Source organism: Delphinus delphis, chromosome 3 (assembly GCF_949987515.2).
Source record: "Delphinus delphis chromosome 3, mDelDel1.2, whole genome shotgun sequence".
Lineage (NCBI taxonomy): Eukaryota > Metazoa > Chordata > Mammalia > Artiodactyla > Delphinidae > Delphinus > Delphinus delphis.
Window position 1 is genome coordinate 52,101,462 of NC_082685.1, and position 16,465 is coordinate 52,117,926.

At 40.2% G+C, this 16,465-nt stretch overlaps 1 pseudogene; it reads left to right on the forward strand.

The window, feature by feature from the left end:
- Positions 1-4,599: 4,599 nt before the first annotated feature.
- LOC132421600 (nicotinamide phosphoribosyltransferase pseudogene) lies at positions 4,600-14,642 on the forward strand (annotated as a pseudogene).
- Positions 14,643-16,465: the final 1,823 nt, after the last annotated feature.

Sequence of the window (16,465 nt, forward strand, 5' to 3'; positions counted from 1 at the left end):
ACAAATGAGGCTGCATCACAGGACAACAGGACCCCCAAGAGGAAGGTGAGTTCACTCCCGAAGGCTTACCCTACCTGTGGGAACCTGTGTCTTTTCATATTTTACCAATCTAAGGAGAAGTTGATGTAATTTAGTAATCTTAGAACTCTGCTCAAGGTCTTGGCATTTAACACTTTTAACAATGGATAAAAATGTTTGCAGTTTATTATTTGTTTTTAATCAGATTCAGATGGACGCTTTATCACCTACTACCCTAAATGTGTAATAATAAATACGGATCTAAGATCCATTCCTATATTGCCTAGGCTCTGGCATGTTAATTCTGTTTGTCTTCATTATATGTTTAAAATAACTTGGACTATTCTGAATCTCTTCCTTCTTCTTAGAGTTTTTCACCATTTATTCATTTCCATTGGGAAAATTCATTTTTGAGTAGGATGTCATTCAAACAACCTAAATGTTAGGTTTAGACAGCAGATTAAACTAGAATTAGGCTACATCATTCAAAAACACCCTATTCCTTCTAATACTTTTATTACCACTAATGCTACTATGAAGGAGAAAGCATTTATTGATCTTCTATGATTCAGGTACTTTACCTAATTAGATTACATATTAAATAGTTCACATATATTTATATAAATTAATGTAATTATATAAGCAACCCTTTAAGGTCAGTGATTTATTCTTGTGTGATAGATGAGAAAACTGAAATTTAAAGATTCCAAACAACTTGTCCAACATCACACAGCTAGGAAGTACCAAATTGGATTCAAACCTTGTTCTCATTCAACTCTAAGTTTCCACTTTCATCCAGTGTGCTATGCTAACTATCTAGATTTTTAGAAGAAAAAAAACAGCGACCCTCCACACCACTACTAACATTGGAATCACTACCACTATCACCACCAACTAGAATGTGATGTTGAGGGCCATTTTCAATAATAGGACGCATCACTGTAGCCAAGCTAACTGTTTGCCACTCTCAATACATTTTAATGACAACAGCTTAAAGTCAGTCACAGAGCGTGAGGTTCCTAGCCGACCTGTGCTCTCTAAAGCACTCACGTAGCCCAAAAACCTCTTCGAATTCTCTGACAGCCATCTCCATGTTTCTTGACATATCTGTCACGTCACACTTGAGTTTATTTCCACTATCTATCCTCAGAATCTTTGCAATCAAGTTATTTTAGACAATTGATGACAAACTACCACTCAAGTCACCATTTTGGATGAGTTGAGGCACTTATTTATTTTATCTCTTGGTAGACTTTTTCAGCAGCCTGTAAGTTGATACATATAAATGACAACCTGGGTTGAGTATATTTTCACTGCACTTGACAAGCTCACTGGACCGAAAGACCTCTAGCCCAGGTGGGAATAAGCATGCTGAAAGGTCTAAATTACTTAAACATATTTCCTCTCAATCAGAAATTTGAGTTCTCACCAGGCTTGTTGAATGCAATTGGCCATTTTAGTTAAGGCCCATTGGAAGGAAAGGGAAAATAACATTTTAAAGAATAGATGAATAATCTCATTGATCTCATACCTGTTCCCTCAGACAGGCATTCTCTATTATAGATTTGGTGGGACTGAGAAAGAAGCAATAAGGAGACTAGGGTATAGCCAAAGAAAAAATATAGTTTTATGCACAGTATGTTATATATTTACATATACATATTATATTTTTGTACGTATGTGTGTGTGTATATATATATATGTATGTATATATGAAATTGGGAAATGACTTAGTTGCTCTCTCAAAATACCAATAATACCATGCACTGCTTAAGGAATATTTAAAAGCATAAAGTATATGACCAGCACTTTATTAATAACCACAGCCAACATTTATTAAGCACTTACTATGTACCAGACACATTGTGCTACACAGATGCACACCACTATATGTGTATAACTCTCACAATAGCCCAGTGAGTTCCCATTTCACACGTAGGATAACTGACACTCAGAGAGGGCTAAATAATGAACTCATTCAAATGTACATTGTTAGTAAGTGGCAAAGCCGAGATTATACATACAGGTCTTTTGGCTCTGCAGTGATGATGCTAATCTATATACTATACATTCTCTCTAATGATCCCTGACAGATACCAGAATTTCTCAAGTTGTGGCCTGATGCTATCTCTATCAGATTTACCTGGTATGTGCTAAAACACAATTTCTTTGCTCTTTTATTCACTTTCCAAATTAGAATCTCTGGAAAGCAGGTCCCAAAGATCTACATTTTTTATTTGCTCCAAGAGTGACTTTTCAAAAATGCCAGTATTTGAGATCAAGTGTGGCTAACAGGAGGCTCATGACTGTGAGAATAATACAGTAGAAAGACCGTGGTATCAGAAGTCAGATGACCTGGGTCTTAATTCCACCCTGCAAGTAATAAGTTCTGTGACTCTGGACAAGTTACTTCACCTTTCTGGGCCTGTATTATCCCATCTGTAAAGCAGTGATATTAGATCAGATGCCTACTATAACATTTTGCAAATACTTTAAACAGACCCCCACAATATGGGAAATATTCGTTCTGTTAGGCTCTGCATTGATCAGTCTACTCATAAGTCCTGTTTGCAGGGCCGGCCACTGTATTTCAGAGAGACTTTCACTCTCTGGAGTAGAGTCAAGACTGGCCAGCACCACAGCCAGGCAAGAGCATGTGGGTCCTTCCCTGGCCTTCAACACTCTTCTAGGTTTAATTAAAGATGGGTGAGTGAGGGCTGCCATTCCAAACATGCCAGGGTTGACGCACAGAAGTAGATTTCTTCGGACCAGCAGCATATTTTCATGGAAAACAAGTGATATTTTCTATTTGAGAAAGCAGGGACTTTTAGAACTCACAGCAACAGCTCCCTAATCTATTTGAGCTAAGAGGTAATCATTTCCAACCTCCGAAACCATTCCTGCAAATCCAACAGCATGCATGTCATTTGTGGCTCACACAAATGTACTGGCCTTTAAAAGAGAAGTAAATATGTCCTCAGTGGCTGCTTTGTATTGGCAATTAACTGATCTGCTGCCAGAATCTGGCTTCTGCATATGCAAATGCACGTTCAGCAGCACACCGTAGAATGCAGGGACACATTTCATTTTGCATGCATATTTTGGGAGCCTGGAAGAAAACGTGGTCTTTATTTTAATCTGCAGTGGCTTGTCCAGTGTTTTCCATACAAACATGTTTACTAGATCGGTGTTTGATATTTAGGTCCCAAAATAAACAGTTAATGAATATTGATGTATGTTGAATGCAATCAGAGAAAAGAGCCAATAGACTGTCAGAGTGCATACTCCTACACCCCACCTGTAACAATTAGGATAACAGGACTACACTGCCCCTAGCAAGGCACAGAATCGTTCATTCAACAAACAGCTATCATTGCACATTACGTATGCACCACTGAAATAAACAATGGAGGCTTTTTTTTTTAATTTCAAGGAGGAAAAATTACCCGAAAGTAGAGAATAATGGTTTAAGAGCGTTTATTCAATAAATATTTATTGAGTACATACTTCATGTGTATGAGATACTAATAGAGGCACTGAAGCTTCAAGCAATGAATTTTTTTTTAAAAAGTGTTAAAAATTATTTCTCTTGCAGAGTTCATGTTTAGTCTGAGGAAGACAAAGATTAAATGAATATGAAGTATGATAGACAGTGATGAGTACTATGAAAGAAAGAAAGAGAGAGAAAAAGAAAGAAAGGAAGGGAGAAGGGAACAGAGGTACTGGTGAAAGGTGATTGACTTAAATAAGGTCAGGAAAGTCCAACCGAGAAGATACAATCTGAATGTAGATTTGATGAAGATAAAGAAGTGAGCCATGGGGGTATCAGTGCAAAGAGCGTTGTAGGCAGAGAAAATTTTAAGTGCAGTATTTCTGAAGCAGGTGAATGCCCAGTAAGTTAGAAGAATGGATGGCTAACATAGAGGAAACAAATGTTAAGAAAGGAGTCAGAGAGATAAGAGGATGCCCGATCATCTAAGTCTTTGTAAACCATAAAAAGTTTGACTTTGACTCTGACTGAGATAGGAAGCCATTGGGATTTGAGCAGAGGATGACATCACTGAACTTGTATTTTAAAAGAAAGACATTAGCCATTGAGCTGAAAGTAGACTATAGCAGACAAGAGCAGAAGAAGGAAGTCTGGTGGGTTGGGTTTTGCTATTAACAAGTTTATGAATGATGGAGGCATGGATCAGAGTAGTAGTGGTGAAGTTTGTGGTAACCGGCTGGATTTTGAAAGTCTGTGGAGCTAATATGATTCCTTGGACCATCTAATTTTCATTTTGAAATATCATATACATGTAGAAAAGTATGAAAAACATCAATGTAAAATTTACCAAATAATGTAAAGCAAACATCAAGTATCCCCCAGCCAGGTTAAGAAATAGAACGTTGCCAGCACTCCAGATACTCCACAGAGTTAGCACATTTGAAGAAAGACTGGATGTGCTAAGTAGAAGCATGGAAGGTAAAAAAAAAAGAGCCAAATCAAACTTATAAAGATGAGAATTACAAGAGCTTAAATAAAAAATTCACTAGATAGGATGAACAGCAGAATAGACATTGCAGAATAAAAGATTAATGAACTTTCCAGATGATGTCTTTCATGAAAAGGGATAGAACTACGTTCTTGAGAAATATGATGGACATCTTCCAATAGAAATAAAAACTGCTCCTGCAGGCTCTGTCATTCTCAGAGAAAGTTTCTCTTCACAGTAGAAAACTCAGATTCACAGTGTTACTTGCTAACAAACTGGATTGAGACTCTTCTTGTTCAGTCCTAATATCCAATAACAGTGGTCACAAATGCTAGAGAGCAGAAGAAAATATTGGCCAAATATTTATTAGAAATTTCCAATAACCTAGATGGTCCTGTATGTAAGTTACATGATTTTGGCTACAGAGGAGTCTCTTTTTAAGAGACTGCTGGCATTGGAGCCTCTGCTGACTTGGTTAATTTCAAAGGAAAAGATAGAGTAGCAGGGATTGGTTTAATTACAAATACTATGGAGGGGGGACCTTCAAGATGGCACAGGAGTAAGACGTGGAGATCACTATCTTCCCCACAAATATATCAAAATTACATCTACATGGGGAACAACTCCTACAGAACACCTACTGAATGCTGGCAGAAGACCTCAGATTTCCCAAAAAAGCAACAAACTCCCCACATACCTGGGTAGGGCAAAAGAAAAAAGGAAACACAGAGACAAAAGAATAGGGATGGGACCTGCACCTCTGGGAGGGAGCTGTGAAGGAGGAAAAGTTTCCACACACTAGGAAGCCCCTTCACTGGTGGAGATGGGGCTGGGTGGGGAGGGGAAGCTTCGGAGGCACGGAGGAGAGCACAGCAACAGGGGTGCAGAGGGCAAAGCAGAGAGATTCCCACAAAGAGGATCAGTGCCAACCAGCACTCACCAGCCCAAGGGGCTTGTCTGCTCACCCGCCAGAGCGGGCGGGGGCTGGGAGCTGAGGCTCAGGTTTCAGAGGTCGGATTCCAGGGAAAGGTCTGGGGTTGGCTGCATGAACACAGTCTGAAGGGGGCTAGTGTGCCACGGCTAGCCAGGAGGGAGTCCAGGAAAAAGTCTGGAACTGCCTAAGAGACAAGAGAACATTGTTCCGGAGTGCTAGAGGAGAGGGGATTCAGAGCACCCCCTAAATGAGCTCCAGAAACGGGCGTGAGCCGCGGCTATCAGCACAGACACCAGAGACGGGCATGAACAGCTAAGGCTGCTGCTGCAGCCACCAAGAAGCCTGTGTACAAGCACAGGTCACTATCAACACCTCCCCACCAGGGAGCCTGTGCAGCCCACCACTGCCAGGGTCCCGTGATCCATGGACAACTTCCCTGGGAGAACACAAGGCACACCTCAGGCTGTTGCAATATCACGTCAGCCTCTGCCACTGCAGGCTCGCCCCGCATTCTGTACCCCTCCTTCCCCAAGCCTGAGTGAGCCAGAGCCCCCTAAGGAGCTGCTCCTTTAACCCCCTCCTGTCTGGGCAAAGAAGAAACCCCAGAGGGTGACCTACATGCAGAGGCGGGGCCAAATCCAAAGCTGAACCCCAGGAGCTGTGCGAACAAAGAAGAGAAAGGGAAATCTCTCCCAGCAGCCTCAGGAGCAGCGGATTAAATCTCCACAACCAACCTGATGTACCCTGCATCTGTGGAATAACTGAATAGACAAGGAATCGTCCCAAAATTGAGGTGGTGGACTTTGGGAGCAAATGTAGACTTGGGGGTTGCTTTCTGCATCTAATTTGTTTCTGCTTTTATGTTTATCTTAGTTTAGTATTTAGAGCTTATTATCACTGGTACATTTATTGATTTCGTTGCTCTCTTTCTTTTTTTAAATATATCTATATATTTTTTTCTTTCATTTTTCACCTTTTGTGTGTGTATGTGTATGCTTCTTTGTGTGATTTTGTCTGTATACCTTTGCTTTTACCAATTACCTAGGGTTCTATCTTTTCTTTTTTTTTTTGGCATAGTTTTTAGTGCTTGTATCACTGGTGAATTTGTTTTTTGGATTGGTTGCTCTCTTTTCTTTCCTTTTTTTCTATTACCTTTTAATTTTTTTATTTTTAATATTCTTAATTTTAATAACTTTTATTTTATTTCATTTTACTTTTCTTCTTTTTTCTTTCTTTCTTTTTTTTTCCCTTTCATTCTCAGCTGTGTGGCTCACAAGGTCTTGGTGCACCAGCCAGGTGTCAGGCCTGAGCCTCTGAGATGGGAGAGCTGAGTTCAGGACATTGCTCCACCAGAGACTTCCTGGCCCCATGTAGTATCAAACGGCAAAAGCTCTCCCAAGATCTCCATCTCAGGGAAAAGACCCAGCTCCACTCAATGAGCAGCAAGGTACAGTGCTGGACACCGTACGTCAAACAACTAGCAAGACAGGAACACAATCCCACCCATTAGGAGAGAGGCTGCCTAAAATCATAATAAGGCCACAGACACCCCAAAACACACCATGGGATGTGGTCCTGCCCACTAGAAACCCAAGATCCACCCTCATCGACCAGAACACAGGCACTAGTCCCCTCCACCAGGAAGCCAACACAACCCACTGAACCAAACTTAGCCACTGGCGGCAGACACCTAAAACAACTGGAAAAGCTGAGGTTGAGGAAGATGGCAGAAGAGTAAGACGCGGAGATCACCATCCTCCCCACAGATACATCAGAAATACATCAACACGTGGAACAACTCCTACAGAACACCTACTGAACGCTGGCAGAAGACCTCAGACCTCCCAAAAGGCAAGAAACTCCCAACGTACCTGGGTAGGGCAAAAGAAAAAAGAATAAATAGAGACAAAAGGATAGGGACGGGACCTGCACCAGTGGGAGGGAGCTGTGAAGGAGGAAAGGTTTCCACACACTAGGAAGCCCCTTCATGGGCAGAGACGGCGGGTGGCAGAAGGGGGAAGCTTCGGAGCCACAGAGGAGGGCGCAGCAACAGGGGTGCAGAGGTCAAAGCAGAGAGATTCCCGCACAGAGGATTGGTGCTGACCAGCACTCACCAGCCTGAGAGGCTTGTCTGCTCACCCGCCGGGGCGGGCGGGGGCTGGGAGCTGAGGCTCAGGCTTCAGAGGTCGGATCGCAGGGAGAGGACTGGGGTTGGCGGCGGGAACACAGCCTGCAGGCGGTTAGTGCACCAGGGCTAGCCGAGAGGGAATCCGGGGAAAAGTCTGGACCTGCCGAAGAGGCAAGAGACTTTTTCTTGCCTCTTTGTTTCCTGGTGCGCCACGCAGAGGGGATTAAGACGGCCGCTTAAAGGAACTCCAGAGATGGGTGCAATCTGCGGCTATCAGCGCAGACCCCAGAGACGGGCATGAGACGCTAAGATTGCTGCTGCCGCCACCAAGAAGCATGTGTGCAAACACAGGTCACTATCCACACCTCCCCTCCCAGGAGCCAGTGCAGCCCACCACTGCCAGGGTCCCGTGTTCCAGGGACAACTTCCCCGGGAAAACGCATAGCGCACCTCAGGCTGCTGCAACGTCATGCGGGCCTCTGCCGCCACATTCTCACCCCACATCTATACTCCTCCCTCCCCACGGCCTGAGTGAGCCAGAGCCCCCGAATCAGCTGCTCCTTTAACTCCGTCCTGTCTGAGCAAAGAACAGACGCCCTCAGGCGACCTACACGCAGAGGCGGGGCCAAATCCAAAGCTGAACCGCAGGAGCCCTGTGAACAAAGAAGAGAAAGGGAAATCCCTCCCAGCAGCCTCAGGAGCAGCAGATGAAATCTCCACAATCAACTTGATGTACCCTGCATCTGTGGAATACCTGAATACACAACGAATCATCCCAAATAGAGGAGATGGACTTTGGGAGAAAGACATATTACTTTTTCCCCTTTTCCTCTTTTCGTGAATGTGTATGTGTATGCTTCTGTGAGAGATTTTGTCTGTATAGCTTTGCATTGACCATTTGTCCTAGGGTTCTGTCCGTCCGTGTTTTTTTTTTTTTACTCAAAAAAAATTTTTTTTCTTAATAATTATTTTTTATTTTAGTAACTTTATTTTATCCTCTTTCTTTCTTTCCTTCTATTTTTTCTCCCTTTTATTCTGAGCTGTGCACATGAAAGGCTCCTGGTGCTCCAGCCAGGAGCCAGTGCTGTGCCTCTGAGGTGGGAGAGCCAACATCAGGACACTGTTCGACAAGAGACCTCCAAGCTCAATGTAATATCAAATGGTGAAAATCTCCTGGAGATCACCACGCAACACCAAGACCCTGCTTCACTCAATGACCAGCAAGCTACAGTGCTGGACACCCTAAGCCAAACAACTAGCAAGACAGGAACACAACCCAACCCATTAGGAGAGAGGCTGTCTAAAATCATAATAAGGCCACAGACACCCCAAGACACACCACCAGACGTGAACCAGCCCACCAGAAAGAAAAGATCCACCCTCATCCACCAGAACACAGGCACTAGTCCCATTCACCAGGAAGCCTACACAACCCAGTGAACCAACATTAGCCACTGGGTACAGACACCAAAAACAACGGGAACTACGAACCTGCAGCATGCAAAAAGGAGACCCCAAACACAGTAAGATAAGCAAAATGAGAAGACAGAAAAACACACAACAGATGAAGGATCAAGGTAAAAACCCACCAGACCTAACAAATGAAGAGGAAATAGGCAGTCTACCTGAAAAAGAATTCAGAATAATGAGAGAAAAGAAAATCCAAAATCTTTGAAACAGAATACAGAAAACGCAAGAAACATTTAACAAGGACCTAGAAGAACTAAAGAGGAAACAAGCAACAATGAACAACACAATAAATGAAAACAAAAATACTCTACAAGGGATCAATAACAGAATAACTAAGGCAGAAGAACGGATAAGTGACCGGGAAGATAAAATAGTGGAAATAACTACTGCAGAGCAGAATAAAGAAAAACGAATGAAAAGAACGGAGGACAGTCTCAGAGACCTCGGGGACAACATTAAATGCACCGATATTTGAATTACAGTGATCTCAGAAGAAGAGGAGAAAAAGAAAGGGACTGAGAAAATATTTGAAGACATTATAGTTGAAAACTTCCCTAATATGGGAAAGGAAATAGTCAATCAAGTCCAGGAAGCACAGAGAGGCCTATACAGGATAAATCCAAGGAGAAACACGCCAAGACACATATTAATCGAACTATCAAAAATTAAATTCAAAGAAAACATATTAAAAGCAGCAAGGGAAAAACAACAAATAACACCCAAGGGAATTCCCATAAGGTTAACAGCTAATCTGACAGCAGAAACTCTGCAAGCCAGAAGGGACTGGCAGAGCATATTTAAAGTGACGAAGGAGAAAAACTTACAACCAAGATTACTCTACCCAGCAAGGATCGCATTCAGATTTGATGGAGAAATTAAAACCTTTACAGACAAGCAAAAGCTGAGAGAGTTCAGCACCACCAAACCCGCTTTATAACAAATGCTAAAGGAACTTCTCTAGGCAAGAAACAAAAGGGAAGGAAAAGACATATAATAACAAACCCCAAACAATTAACAAAATGGGAATAGGAACATACATATCGATAATTATCTTAAATGTAAATGGTTTAAATGCTCCCACCAAAAGACACAGACTGGCTGAATGGATACAAAAACAAGACCCATATATATGCTGTCTACAAGAGACTAACTTCAGACCTAGGGACACATACACAGTGAAAGTGAGGGGATGGAAAAGATATTCCATGCAAATGGGAATCAAAAGTAAGCTGGTGTAGCAATCCTCATATCACACAAAATACACTTTAAAAAAAGACTATTACAAGAGATAAAGAAAGATATTACATAATGATCATGGGACCAATCCAAAAAGAAGATATAACAATTGTAAATATTTATGCACCCAACATAGCAGAACCTCAATACATAAGGCAAATACTAACAGCCATAAAAGGGGAAATCGACAGTAACACAAACATAGTAGGGGACTTTAACACCACACTTTCACCAATGGACAGATCATCCGAAATGAAACTAAATAAGGAAACACAAGCTTTAAATGATACATTAAACAAGATGGACTTCATTGATATTTATAGGACATTCCATCCAAAAAGAACAGAATACACATTTTCCTCAAGTGCTCATGAAACATTCTCCAGGATAGATCATATCTTGGGTCACAAATCAAGCATTGGTAAATTTAAGAAAACTGAAATCGTAACAAGTATCTTTTCCGACCACAACGCTATGAGACTAGATATCAATTACAGGAAAAGATCTGTAAATAATACAAACACATGGAGGCTAAACAATACACTACTTAATAATGAAGTGATCACTGAAGAAATCAAAGAGGAAATCAAAAAATACCTAGAAACAAATGACAATGGAGACACCACGGCCCAAAAACCTATGGGATGCAGCAAAAGCAGTTCTAAGAGGGAAGTTTATAGCAATAAATCCGACCTGAAGAAACAGGAAACATCTCACATAAACAACGTAACTTTGCACCTCAAGCAATTAGAGAAAGAAGAATTTAAAAAAACCCAAAGTTAACAGAAGGAAAGAAATCATAAAGATCAGATCACAAACAAATGAAAAAGAAAGGAAGGAAATGATAGCAAAGATCAGTAAAACTAAACACTGGTTCTTTGAGAAGATAAACAAAATTGATAAACCATTAGCCAGACTCATGAAGAAAAAAAGGGAGAAGACTCAAATCAATAGAATTAGAAATGAAAAAGGAGAAGTAATAACTGACACTGCAGAAATACAAAGGATCACGAGAGATTACTATAAGCAACTCTATGCCAATAAAATGGACAACCTGGAAGAAAGGGACAAATTCTTAGAAATGCACAATCTTCCGAGACTGAACCAGGAAGAAACAGAAAATATGAAAAGACCAATCACAAGCACTGAAATTGAAACTGTGATTAAAAGTCTTCCAACAAACAAAAGCCCAGGGCCGGATGGCTTCACAGGCGAATTCTATCAAACATTTAGAGAAGAGTTAACACCTATCCTTCCTAAACTCTTCCAAAATATAGCAGAGGGAGGAACACTCCCAAACTCATTCTACAAGGCCACCATCACCTTGATACCAAAACCAAACAAAGATGTCACAAAGAAAGCAAACTACAGACCAGTATCACTGACGAACATAGATGCAAAAATTCTCAAGAAAATACTAGCAAACAGAATCCAACAACACATTAAAAGGATCATTCACCATGATCAAGTAGGGTTTATTCCAGGAATGCAAGGATTCTTCAATATATGCAAACCAATCAACATGATACACCATACTAACAAATTGAAGGAGAAAAACCTATGATCATCTCAATAGATGCAGAGAAAGCTTTCGACAAAATTCAACACCCATTTATATAAAAAACCTGCAGAAGTAGGCATAGAGGGAACTTACCTCAACATAATAAAGCCCATATTTGACAAACCCACAGCCATTATCATCCTCAATGGTGAAAAAGTGTAACCATTTTCACTAAGATAAGGAACAAGGCAAGGTTGCCAACTCTCACCACTAGTATTCAACATAGTTTTGGAAGTTTTAGCCACAGCAATCAGAGAAGAAAAAGAAATAAAAGCAACCAAATCGGAAAAGAAGAAATAAAGCTGTCACTATTTGCAGATGACATGATACTATACATAGAGAATCCTAAAGATGCTAACAGAAAACTACTAGAGCTAATCAATGAATGTGGTAAAGTAGCAGGATATAAAATTAATGCACAGAAATCTCTTGCATTGCTATACACTAATGATGAAAAATCTGAAAGTGAAATTAAGAAACATTCCCAGTTACCATTGCAACAAAAAGAATAAAACGTAGGAATAAACCTACCTAAGGAGACAAAAGACCTGTATGCAGAAAATTATAAGACACTGATTAAAGAAATTAAAGATGATACAAATAGATGGAAAGATATACCATGTTCTTGGATTGGAAGAATCAACATTGTGAAAATGACTCTACTACCCAAAGCAATCTACAGATTCAATGCAATCCCTATCAAACAACCACTGGCATTTTTCACAGAACTAGAACAAAAAATTTCACAATTTGTATGGAAAGACAAAAGACCCTGAATAGCAAAAGCAATCTTGAGAAAGAAAAATGGAGCTATAGGAATCAGGCTCCCTGACTTCAGACTATACTACCAAGCTACGGTAATCAAGACAGTATTGTACTGGCACAGAAACAGAAATATTGATCAGTGGATCAGGGTAGAAAGCCCAGAGATAAACTCATGCACATATGGTCACCTTATCTTTGATAAAGGAGGCAAGAATACACAGTGGAGAAAAGACAGCCTCTTCAATAAGTGGTGCTGGGAAAACTGGACAGGTACATATAAAACTATGTATTAGAACACTCCCTAACACCATAAACAAAAATAAACTCAAAATGGATTAAAGACCTGAACGTAAGGCGAAACACTATCAAACTCTTAGAGGAAAACATAGGGAGAACGCTCTATGACATAAATCACAGCAAGATCCTTTTTGACCCACCTCCAAGAGAAATGGAAATAAAAACAAAAATAAACAAATGGGACCTCATGAAACTTCAAAGCTTCTGCACAGCAAAGGAAACCATAAACAAGACAAAAAGACAACCCTCATAATGGGAGAAAATATTTGCAAATGAAGCAACTGACAAAGGATTAATCTCCAAATTTATAAGCAGCTTATGCAGCTCAATAACAAACAAACAACCCAATCCAAAAATGGCCAGATGACCTAAATAGACATTTCTCCAAAGAAGATATACAGATTGCCAACAAACACATAAAAGAATGCTCAACATCACTAATCATTAGAGAAATGCAAATCAAAACTACAATAAGGTATCATCTCACACCAGTCAGAATGGCCATCATCAAAAAATATACAAACAATAAATGCTGGAGAGGGTGTGGAGAAAAGGGAACACTCTTGCACTGTTGGTGGGAATCTAAATTGATACAGCCACTATGGAGAACAGTATGGAGATTCCTTTAAAAACTAAAAATAGAACTACCATACGACCCAGCAATCCACTACTGGGCATATACCCTGAGAAAACCATAATTCAAAAAGAGTCTTGTACCAAAATCTTCATTGCAGCTCTAATTACAATAGCCAGTACATGGAAGCAACCTAAGTGTCCACTGACATATGAATGCATAAAGAAGATGTGGCATGTATGTACAATGGAATATTACTCAGCCATAAAAAGAAATGAAATTGAGTTATTTGTTTTGAGGTGAATGGACCTAGAGACTGTCATACAGAGTGATGTTAAGTCAGAAAGACAAAAAAACTGTATGCTAATACATATATATTGAATCTAAAAAAAAAAAAGGTTCTGAAGAACCGAGGGGCAGGACAGGAATAAGGACACAGACGTAGAGAATGGACTTGAGGACATGGAGAGGGGGAATGGTAAGCTGGGATGAAGTGAGAGAGTGACATGGACATATATACACCACCAAATGTAAAATAGTTAGCTAACGGGAAGCAGCTGCACAGCACAGGGAGCTCAGCTCATTGCTTTGTGTCCACCTAGAGGGATGGGATATGGAGGGTGGGAGGGAGAGATATGGGGATATATGTATATGTATATCTGATTCACTTTGTTATAAAGCAGAAACTAACACAGCATTGTAAAGTAATTAGTCTCCAATAAAGATGTTTAAAAAGAAAATGCTATGGAACAAAAGATCCTGTTCTAGTCTATTCTGTTCTAGTGGCAGAACACAGTACCATAACAGCTTGAGGTGAAGACCATAAAAAAGATGTTTCTGAACATAAAGAAACAGTTTTTTATCAGCACCTGGATTTGTAGTCTACAATAACTATAACATTTATAATGTGTGAGAGATAATAGAGGGTAAGGATCTAAGACATTTAATGTTTCCAAAGTATGCAGAGGCACCACTAATAATCATAGCTGTTTCTTGAAATCTTCTTAATATTGTATTAAAGACTATGATATTTTAGGTACGAATTTCCCTGCTACTGAGAACTCAATGAGCTGCAAGTTGCTGCCCCCTTACCCTAGAGTTAGTCAAGGGGATGTTGCAGATGTAGCACCTTTAAAGAGACTGTGGAAGGTGTGAAGCAAAAAACAAAAATGGAGCGTTGAAAATGTTTCTTTTGGTTCTGGTGGAAGCTTTGCTACAGCAATTAACAAGGCATCTCTTGAACGTTTCCGTCAAGTATAGTCATGTTGTAATTACTGGACTTGGGATTAATGTCTTTAAGGACTTTGTTGCTGATCCCAACAAAAGGCCCAGGTAGGGCTGATTATCTTTACATAGGATACCAGCAGGGAATTTTGTTGCATTTCAAAAATACTTTGAAGAATAACGTCATGATTTTCTCCAGACAGTGTTCAAGAATGGGACGACAGGGCTTCCCTGGTGGCACAGTGGTTGAGAGTCCGCCTGCCGATGCAGGGGACACGGGTTCGTGCACTGGTCCGGGAAGATCCCACATGCCGCGGAGCGGCTGGGCCCGTGAGCCATGGCCACTGAGCCTGCACGTCTGGAACCTGTGCTCCGCAATGGGAGAGGCCACAACAGTGAGAGGCCCGCGTACCGCAAAAAAAAAAAAAGAATGGGATGATGACAAAAAGCTATTTATTTGATGTAGTAAGAAAAAATGCAAAACTGGATATGGAATGTCTCCAGCTGGATATGGCAGAATCTTAATAGGCTTTGTTTTATGACTGGATATGTGTGTGTGAGTATATACACACGCATGCATGCATAGATCTCTGTGTGAATATGTAATGCACCATGTTTTTCATACAGGCATATGGTGGTTCTTTGTGTTTTATGGTACATTTCAGTGAAATTATTTGCTGGTTTATGAATATACTGCCCTTTCATTTTTTTTTCTTTTTTTCCCCAATGTTTAGGTGATCTCAAAGTAGGAAATACATTTAATCATGTAAAAGATTAATGCTAAAATAAGCTTTTTGGGCCTTTTGCCAGTAGATAGTAATTCAGTCTGGTATTGATCTTTTCACGAGTAACAGAACTGAGAAATTTTATATATAACTGAAGATCATAAAATAGATTTGCATAAAATTATCATGATTGCTTCATGTTTATATTTAACTTATAATTTTGTATAAACAAGATTGTGTAGGGCTTCCCTGGTGGCGCAGTGGTTGAGAGTCCGCCTGCTGACGCAGGGGACACGGGTTCATGCCCCAGTCCAGGAAGATCCCACATGCCGCGGAGCAGCTGGGCCCGTAGCCATGGCTGCTGAGCCTGCGCTCCGCAACGGGAGAGGCCACAACAGTGAGAGGCCTGTGTACCGCAAAAAAAAAAAAGATTGTGTAAGATATATTTAAAGTTTTAATGATTTAACAATCTTTCCAACTTTTCATGATTTTTTGGAATGCAGACTTTTAAGAAAATGAAATTACACTCCCTTTTTCTCCATTAATCAGCAAATAAAATATGGCCTTAACAAAGTTGTTTGTGGTATTATAGAGTTTGAAAATTATGTCACGATATACCCTATATAATTACTAACCTCAATGCCCCTTGTAGAGTATATATTAATCATTCTACATTAAAGAAAATAATGGTTGTTAATGGAATGCCAAGGCACTATACAGTGATTATACTGTATACACTATACAGTGATTATATATGTTAGTTGTGGTATCATAGCAGTGAAATGTCAAATTTGAAAGGCCTGTACTACAATTTTACATGAAAGAAACTACTCGTGGCTCTAATATGCACCTTGCGAGTTTAAGGAGATAATGTTTTTTAGAGAGAAACTCTGCTTCCACTATAGATTAGGTACATAAGTATAAACTTTGACAAAAGTGGAAGGAGTGCATTCTGAAGTAATTGCACTTCTGAATTTATTTTTCATATCCTATATTTGATATTTCATATCCTATATTTGATCCTATATTTGATGACTAAATGAATTACTGGAACG